This window comes from Lolium perenne, chromosome 2, assembly GCF_019359855.2.
Source record: "Lolium perenne isolate Kyuss_39 chromosome 2, Kyuss_2.0, whole genome shotgun sequence".
Classification (NCBI taxonomy): domain Eukaryota; kingdom Viridiplantae; phylum Streptophyta; class Magnoliopsida; order Poales; family Poaceae; genus Lolium; species Lolium perenne.
Window position 1 is genome coordinate 123,342,242 of NC_067245.2, and position 9,910 is coordinate 123,352,151.

Genomic DNA, 9,910 nt, shown 5'->3' on the forward strand with positions numbered 1-9,910 from the left:
TCATATTTGTTTTAGTATTATATACACCCCATTGTTTTAGGGTTTTTAGTAACATACTTGTGCTTGGAGCAACAGGTGTATATCTACATTTTTGTCAGTTCATTTTGTATGATCCCTACATATTCTGTCTGATACCAATACTTTTTGATTGGTTAGTCAGATTAATTAGGATTATGGCAGTGTGTATAACATTTTTCCTTTTTTATCATTGCATGATAAGGTCCGCTTTTGATTTTATTAATATATGAAATGGTCCCATTTCTGATGATGGTGCTATCATTGTTTTTATTTTAATGTTCAAGTTGCATGTTTTTGTATTTAAGTTTTGAACTGGGAACGCACATACCTGCATACATGCGCTATATGAAAAACTTATTAGTCGTTGTTTTTATTTTAATGTTCACCGAGTGCCCAAGTTCTAAATTTTGTGTCCCATTTTCTGATGTGTGCTATCATCTGAATATATGTTTTAATATATATTTTCTCAATTTATCTTTATCATTTATTCATGTAGGCATCGAGCTTATGTTCATTGGCGTGATGGATCTGATTGTGGGTCTTCAGATTTTGATTGCCACAATGAATTCAGTTCATCAAGTGATGATACAGAAGTTGTTACTCTTTGCTTTATTTTTCAATTATTCTCCTTTTCTGACACTGCTTTTTTATTCTATTGGTTTTTTTGAATTCTATCTTATATTCAAGGTTGTATTCCCTTTGTATTCTATAGGTTTTTGTCCACCCAAGGAGGAAGAGAATTTTAGATGATGCACCTTTTGAGTTTTTCAGCAAGGAGGTACTGGGGTTTGAGTTATATGCATCTTAGTTGTTGTTTATTTTCCTCTTTTTGCATTGCAGAAAATCCTTTCTATCTTCTCTTTTCTTTGTTATGTTCTTTGAATTTATTTTTATTCTGCCTTTTTTTATTACTGTGACAGGCTATTAAATCTGTTAAAAGAGATTTCTCAAAGTTCTGTAGGTCTTCCAATGTATGGAAAGAGGTGTGTTTATTCATGTGCATCTGTGTGTCTTTTCTTTAGACTCGCTTTTACATTCTTTTTGGTGCCTTTTTTTAATAATATTTGTATCCTTGTTTATTTTTCTTATGTGTTTTCCAGAATAAAAGAGTAAAGAAATCTGGGATTGACAAGTCATGCTTCACTGTTTATTCAACCAAGTATTTTTTCGAAGTGTTGCGCCGCCTTACTGATGCTCAGAAGTCTGTTATTGAGAAGTTTGGTTTCCATTGTTTACTTGTTTTTGGGAAGACTGGCATTCCATCACCTTTTATCCGGTGGCTCTCTTCATGTGTCGATGCTCTCTCTTCGCAAATCATTGTTGATGACAAGATATTAAATGTTTCAAAAGATTCTTTTCATTTTGTTCTTGGTTTGCCAAATTCTGGAGCTGAGTTGGTCGATGACAGTGATGGTGGATTGGACTTCATTTTGTCTTTATTCAATCTATCAGATGCCCCGCACATTACGTTCTTTGGTGACAGGCTAAGATCTAGCGAACCGCTATCTGATCAAGAGATTTTTGTTTGTTTCATGCAAATTGCTATCTCTTGCTTCCTTTGCCCATCTGCCAGTGATTGTTTAGACACCAGATACATAAGGCAGCTGGGTGATTGTGAACAAGCAAGGAATTTTGATGTTTGTCATGTAGTTTAGAAGCATCTTATTCATGGAATTACAAAAACTTTGAAGTTTGCTAAATCAAATGGGAGAAAACCTAAGGCATTTGAGTTCTGTTCGTATGGACTTGCAGTAAGCACTATCTCTTAAAATATGTGGTTCCTTTTATTTTTAAATCATTTTATTTTATTTTTTAATATTTTGACTTTTGTTATTTTATTTTTTGTTTTTTCAAGGTGTATTATCTAGATGCCTTTGATTTTGGTGTTCACATTGCTGGCAGTGGAGTTCCAAGAGCTGTTTCGTGGCGGGGCGACATGATAATTGAATTCTCTAAATTGGATCGTAAAAGCCGTACATTGTTTGGTAGGCGGCGGCGGAGACAAGATCTTCCAACATGCTACTTAAACGTATAATGACTTGTCCTTCTCATTTTTATTTAGTCTTTTGATGTTTGTTGCTTTTTTTCACGGTTTAGTTAACTATGATTTCATTGATTTTTTTCAGAAACCAAACGTGAGTAACAAAAACACATTGCATTGTGGTACCCACTTTGATGCAATATCTGAGGAACAAAAGCAGGCCTTACATGAAGAGTTTGGCTTTAAATTGTCTGGGAAGGTACCACAATATCATTACTTCCTTATTTACTCCCTTCTTGTTATCTTTTTACTGTTTGTTTTTCATGTACTGATAAATGCCTTTTCATATATATCTTTTTTTGATTTTTTGTACTTGTTTCTGTACCAGACTACAGATGGCATCATTGATATTGCTCAGTCTCTGAATTCTTCTCAATTGGGCAACAACAACTTGTTGCAGAGAGTAGCTCATAGTGTTCTTCTTTTTTTGTCAAACTCACGTCCTTGGTACATCAGCAGCAATACCGTTCCGACAGGTATTGGTGTACTGTTTCTATGTCTTTTTCATGTGCTTTTCTGTTTTACTATATCATTACTTCCTATTTTTCTTGTGCGTAGATACCCCTGTTGCTTTTGTATCCAATGCTTTTGCTAAAAATCGGGACATCACAGGTAGTAGCTCATTCATTTTGGTATCCTTGCCCTCCTTTTTTATTCTTTTCTGTGAGTTGCTCTGACATGGTTTTTTTTGTGAATCTTTGTTTTTCTTTTAAAAACAGCCCCAGTCATGCAGCCTCTAGCTAAGGTCAAGTCGACTGGCCCTTCACTTGCCTGAAAACGGTTCACCCGGATTCTGTCAAACTGACCTTATATCTCCTATTGGTCGTATGAGTTTGTCGCCTTCTTGTGTTGGCAAGGTTAGTTGCAAAGCTCTTTTCAACTTATCATTTTTTTGTTATCTTCCATTGATCTTTTTTTTCTTCACTGTTCTGATTTCGTGGCTATTGTCACCTTTTTTTGAAATTGCATTTTGTTCATAAAGGAAGGAACCAATGTAGCAGAGGTACCTATTGGTGATAATGTCTTACCAAAAACTTTGAAAGGAAGCAAGAAAGCTCCAATTACTATTGGTGACACAACTCCAAAGGCTACTTTGGTATTCTACCCTTTTCCCTTTCCATGTTTATATTAATTTTTCACCATGTTTTCATTTTCTTTTCATGTAGTCTTCATTTTCTAAAGTAGTTTGTATTTTAATTTATTTTTTGTAGATTGAGGACTTTCCCGAAGTTACTATCACTAAATCATTCTCCTTCAAATACCATCAAAAGAAACTTGCTGTGGATGTTGATTCAGTTTACGATAGGACAGTACATCAGAAATCTAGCACTTTTTGTAAATCAAAAGAAATGCCAGGAGCAACATTTAAAGCTCAGCCAGAAGTTGTTGATTTAGAGAATGTTGATAGTGTCATTAAGGAACAGAAAAGTGCAGACAGTCGGTTTATTATCCTGCAGCCTAAGAACACCCTTGTTTTTCCTTTAGCACACAATCCACGCTTTCCTGTATCAGATGATGACATTATGCATTTCAGTGCAATTGTTGAATTGGCATACACCAACCGAATTCAGAAGTACGTCCTGTTAATTGTTATTTTCTAGTTCATTACTTATTCTTTTTTTCATTATTATTTTCTTATAGTATACTTTTTTATAATTATTGTGTGTTGTTTTCATTATAGGAACTATGCTCTTGTGTATCATGGTGTTCATTGCAGCTATATTTCTCTTGGTCAAACTCTTATGCCTGATGGTCACATAGATAACTTCATAATCCCTTGCTTCTGCCGTAAACTGTTTGAAGATAATCATCCTTCAAAGTCTGGAAGGCATTACTTCTTTTCATACATTGGTGTATGTATAACTATGTACCATTAATAGCTAATTAGCTTTTTCTTGTTCTCTCCTTTTTTGTATGAAACTATTCAGTAGTTTACATTTTCTTATTTTTCAGGAAAGTATTCTTCAGTTGTCTAATCAAATGCACGAGAGCCTTGTTCGGACCTCATTTCTTGGTGCTGCTAGTGCAAGCAAGGGGAAAAGGCTAGATTTCTCTGATAGGGTATGACTGACTATGCATGTACTTTTCTCGAGTAACCTGATTTTAATCAATTTTTCTTTTTTGTTTTTTAATTTGTTTCTCAATGTTGATCATGCAGTTATTTTTCCTATATGTCATGAGGATCATTGGTTTTCTTTTGTGGTTGACTTCAAGTGGAAGCTGTTTGCTTTTCTTGACTCTTTCTATGGTCCAAAATCTGAATATCAGTGTGCTGTCCGTGGCCCCTTAGTATGTGTCCTATTCCTTTTTTTATATACATGATCTCTTGTGTATATGTTTTTATTAATCATTAATTCTCTTTTTTGTTTATGTTTTTGACATAGATTGATAATTTCATTATTCTATGGAATAAGATTTTTTACACTGATGTTCCTAATTTCAAGAGTTTCACAGTTATGACACCTAACATGCCTCGCCAGAAAAATGCGTAAGTTGTCCTTTTTGTTTTTTCAATTTGTAACCTGAGTTGTCCTTTTTGTGTTTTCAAGTGTGACATGATTTTATACATTTTTATAGCCTTTTTGTAATATAAATTTTCTTTTTCTATGTGTCCTACACTTTTTTCTTGAGCAGTCATGATTGTGGTGTCTTTCAAATGAAGTCTCTGGAAGTTTTTGATCCTACCAAGAGCTTGCTTAAGGAATTCAGCTCTAATGATATTAATCATCTCCGTATTCAGTATGCAAATCGTCTTTTCTTCCACAGCGGTAACAAAGCTGATCAGAGCTTAGTTACAAATTTCTATGTTAAGGTACAATCATAGCTTAGTCAATGATTTGTTGTTCTCAGCATTTTTGGTAATCAACATATTTGGTGCACAAGAGGATTTTGTGCGACAGCTCCATTGATGCATTACTTTTGGAGTTCCAAGTGTTCACTGCTGCAAGATTGGCATGTGCCTTTTTTCAAGCAATGCTTGGTTGACGCGCCGCCCAGATGCTTTTGCAAAAGTATCTTGAAAATGGCTCTTTTCGAGGATGAAAACCTTTGTAGACTGTTATGTAGATGAACAAACTTCAGTTTTCTGGAGCCTCATCTAATTTTTGTCTATATCTCTTGTTTGTTTTCTATACACTATAGCTATATGTTTGTGACTGTAACTACAGTAGTCTTTTATGTGTGTTTAGTGCTTCTTTTATGAACCTATGTGTTTAGTGCTTCTTTATGAACCTAATTTTCTTTAAGCATTGGTTGTAATGATCATTGTTGATAGTAGGTCTTTGCATACAGTTCTCTGTTTGTTTATATGTATGTTTTTGGGGTATTGGGGGGGTGGGGGGGTGGGTAACTCCGCCTACGCCATATTTTATTATTCTCAGTATGGCTAGCCGGTTCCAAGCCCGGGAAAAGGAGGAGGACTCATTTTTAGCATGAATTTTGTTGGATCATTTTTTTTTGGTTTCTCGACATTCATCAGTTTCTTTCCCTCGATCAGTAGCTATTTTTTCATTTTTTTTAATGGACCCAAAGTACATCGAATTTTAAGCAATACAAACACAAGTTTACAATGCATGCATAATATATGTATCTCTGTAGCAAACAATCTTTTTATAGAAAATAAACATTCTGGTCATTTACGCCTCCATCCACAAATACATCATTTTATTCATCCAGATACATTTTCTGTCAAATTTTCTTGCTTGCTATCTTCTTTGAATACTTCCTCTACTGCCCATCTGTGTGTGGTGCTGCTGAAGAAGATAAACTTTGGTTCACCATGTTTTGCTCAGGAACACTTTGTTTTGTAGTTTTCCTTGCCCTTTTTGGCGATGCATTTACCTCATTGTTTGTACCTGGAAGCAAATAAGATGATATGATTAGTACTGTATAACTATATTATTAGTACCTAGAAGCTAACTGAAGCGAATTTTTGACAAACCATTGTCATTTTTCTTCCTTCCTCTCTTCTTCTTTGGCAAATTGAATGTCAAATGCAGTTGGTCACATTTCTTTTTGGTATGCATGTTAGAACCACAATGGGTGCAGCTATAGAACTTGTTCTGCTTTATTCTTTCTTTTATAGTCAGCAATCTAGGGCGACCTTTTGTATCTACAACATCTGGGTCAAGTAGTTGTATGTTTGAACCACTTTCAGTTGTAGGATCCAAATTCACAACAGTTCGTGTTGAGCTGTTCTGCCCCATTGCTGATTTTTCTTCAGTTTCTTTGTCCATTCTTTCCATTTCTGCATCAAGTCTTGGTATTTCTTGTATCAAGAATTGGTATCTTCTGTTGTTCTTTGATCCGTTTGAAGCAGTGTGACCCAGCATTCTTGATAGTATATTGAATCTCAGTACTGTGCTGTCCTCATTTGGAGGCGGGATAAAATGATTGAATTGCTTCTTTTCTCTCTTACGCCACCTGTCAATTATATATTTTTCAGGTATCTTCTCCAATTGCAATTGCAGCATTACCTTCAGTATGTGAGAGCAGAGCAGGCCATCCTTATTAAACCGGCAGCAGATGCATGAATAGTCTTGTGTCTCTTCATTTACTTGAACAAGGTAATCCCTTTTCCTGTGCTCTTTTATTGGGTAATTTGTTGCTTGAAATACCCAGTACATCTTCCCTTTTTCTTCCTCTCTGATTTGTAGTCTTGTAACATCATTTAAGATGTTTTGGAATTTCCAGAAGATAGATATGGTGTACAGTTCATGTGCTTGCCTTTCAATGTAGTATCTAGTGAGATACTTTTTCTCCGGAACCCTCTTGTTTACTACATTATGATCTAGTTCATCTTCAGTTGCATGAATGTTATCCATTATGCGTTGGTACTCCCTTAGGAAACTTGTCATGCTGAATTGTGGGCCTACACCTTTTTTGAACAATGCATTAGTGCCTTCGCTTCTAGCTGTAGTTTGTATGAAGGGGAATTAGTTGTTTTTGAAGTAAACTGGAACCCACTTCTTTCTACTCTTCCAAAGATCTTGGAATATCTTAATATGCCCTACATTGTGCTCATTTATCATTGCTTGCCATAGTGATTCAAATTCATGTACTGTCAGTGACTTGTCAATAATGTCTTGCATTTCCTCATATAGACCTTCGTTTGCTTGGAATACTGGACCTCCTTTGTCATCAATTTTTTTCTTCACATGAAACAAACAACATTTGTGTACGGCATCTTTGAAAATTTCTGGAATTGCACTCCCCATTGCTTTATCTTGGTCAGTTATAATTGATATAGGGCTCTTGCCTCCCATAGCTTTCTTGAACTCTCTAAAGCACCACTCGAAGCTTTCTGTTGATTCATTCACTATGAATGCACAGGCAAATAGGTATGTTTTCCCATGTGGTGAGATACTAACAAACGGTGCAAACGGCAGATTGTACTTATTTGTTAGGAATGTTGTGTCGAAGCTGACACAATCACCACATATATCATAGTAAAGTATAGCTCTTGCATCTGCCCAGAACACACTTCTTACTTTGTTGTTTTCATCCAAGTCTAGCGAATGGTAGAACCCTGGGTTTTCTTTCTTTTTCATTGCAAACCAGTTGAGGACCTCCGTCATATCATTGTTTGTCACCTCCCTGTTTATACTTGAGCTGTAGTTGCTGACCTTTCTCTTATTGTATGGAAGTTGTGTCATTCCTCCTCGTATAAATGCCAGCACTGCAACCATGTCTCTGGTAGGCATGTTGCAATGTTTCATTGTTTTGATCATCTATTTTTCACCGTCTGACATGTATATGTGTGACCTGTCGAACCTGCTCTGTGGACATAGTGCATGGTTGTGTTGTAGGTCAAGTCCTGTGATTTTCCACAAACCATTTTTCTCACTGACCACCATCTCAACTTTGCAGTTAGATTTTGCTATTACTGTGCTCTGTCTCTGCGCCACAATCTGCCCTTATTGTGCTTCATTGTTTCTCCCATATTTTTTGCATTTCATTGTAAATCTGATCACCTCATTGTTTCTCTTTTTGCTTGCAGTTCGGTAAGATGAAACAATGCTGACTGAGAACCCATCAGTGTAAGCGTACAGGTTGAAGAATTTCTGCGCTTCTTCTCTTGTACCAAACTCCATTCCTATCTCTGGTTTCAAGATGTCCACAGTTTCATTTTCTGCATTTTCATCCCGCTTCACTCCCTCAGCTTCTAATTTCTCATTGTTCAGGAATATATTGATGTCCTCTTCAGTTATTTCTCTTTGTTGATCTGTGTTGACACCATCTGTGCTGGTATTGTCATTTCTGGTGGATTGTTCATCATTGAACTGCCCTAATCCTGTGTTATCTTCATTCTCCATTGACTTGTCTTGCACATCCTTTTGATTCGTTTTGTCCACTGGCTCAGCATCATAAATCTGCATGCATTTTAAGCTCTTTTGTATAAGTACCTAAATATGTTTTGTATTATACATTTTTTGTATAATAATTTTGCATCTTTGTGTTTTACCTGGTCTAGCTGTATGTCATCGAACATGCTTAGATTCCATGGATCTTCGTCAAGTTGTTTTTCAAATGTTGTAGATGATGCTTCATTACTTTGCTTCCTATTTCCCAACTCCATATGGCTTTGAAGATTTTTTGAGATGTCCTCATTTCCGCAGTTGTCGACTCTTTGTTGTACAACATATCCTGGAGGATGTTGTATAGCACCAAGCAGCAATCCAGTGTATGTGAACCCATCCTGCATTTGTTTTGAAACCATAACATTGTAAGTATTTTTTTTGTTACGTTTGTGAAGTAATTAATTTTTCTATTTTATTTAGCTGTCTTACCTGTGTGAAGTATTCATCCTGAATATCAATGTCTGTATCAAAGCTTGCAGAGTATATCCCTGATTCAACCTGCAATTTTTAGAAAATCAAGAAATATTGGTTAATCAAGAAAGCAGCATATGGTCTGAAACTAGTTCTTAACATGTAGTATGTACAAATGCAATGCAACTTAATTAGTCATTCTTTCTGATTTTTCAGTCATCAGTACTCATTATTCTTTTTTAAGTTTCTTAGCTCAGTTTTCATTTTCACTTTCTTAGCTCAGTACTCATTGTTTATTCATCAGTTTTCAGTTTTCAGTGTTCATTCATCATTAGCTCAGTTTTCAGTTAATTGTTTTCAATTGTTAGTCTCTTTCTTAGTTTCTCATTTTCCCAATTCTTCAGTCTTAGTGTTTTAGTTATCTGTCATTGTTAGCTCAGTTTTAGTTATCTTTTTTCTTCATTCCTTTGTTCTCATTTATCTTCAGCTTGGGGCTCTCATTCTCTCTTTCTCTTAGTCTTGTATTTTCTCTCAAATTCTCTGTCCCTCATTACTTGTCACTTATTCATCATTTTTTTGGTTTTCTCAGTTATAGTCTCACTTTTATTCTTCAGTCTCAGTTTTAGCTAGTGCCAAAGATCATTTCTCCGTCCCTCAGTTTTAGTCTCAGTTTTATTCTTCAGTTAATCGCTCTTTCTCCGTCCCTCATTTTTGCAGTGTCATTCTTCAGTCCTCAGTGTTCAGTTTTTATTCCTTAGTTATTCCTCGGTTTTTTTCCTTGTACCAACTCTGCCTTATGTTTGCTCAGTGTTCAGTTTTTGGTTTTTATTCCTTAGTTATCTCTGTAAATATTCTAACTACTTTCTTCTTTCTCTGTCCAGTGACAGAATATACAAGCTAACTATATCCTTTTTCTTTGGAAATTGCATCAGGTGTTTGTCTCTGTTCGTTTTGCGGATCGTGAGCTAACAAATGACCACAGGATGCACAGGGACATCAAGGTCAAGTACGACTCCGTGCACGGCCACTAGATGCACAACGACATCAAGCTCAAGAATGACAAGACTCTCCTCTTCGGTTG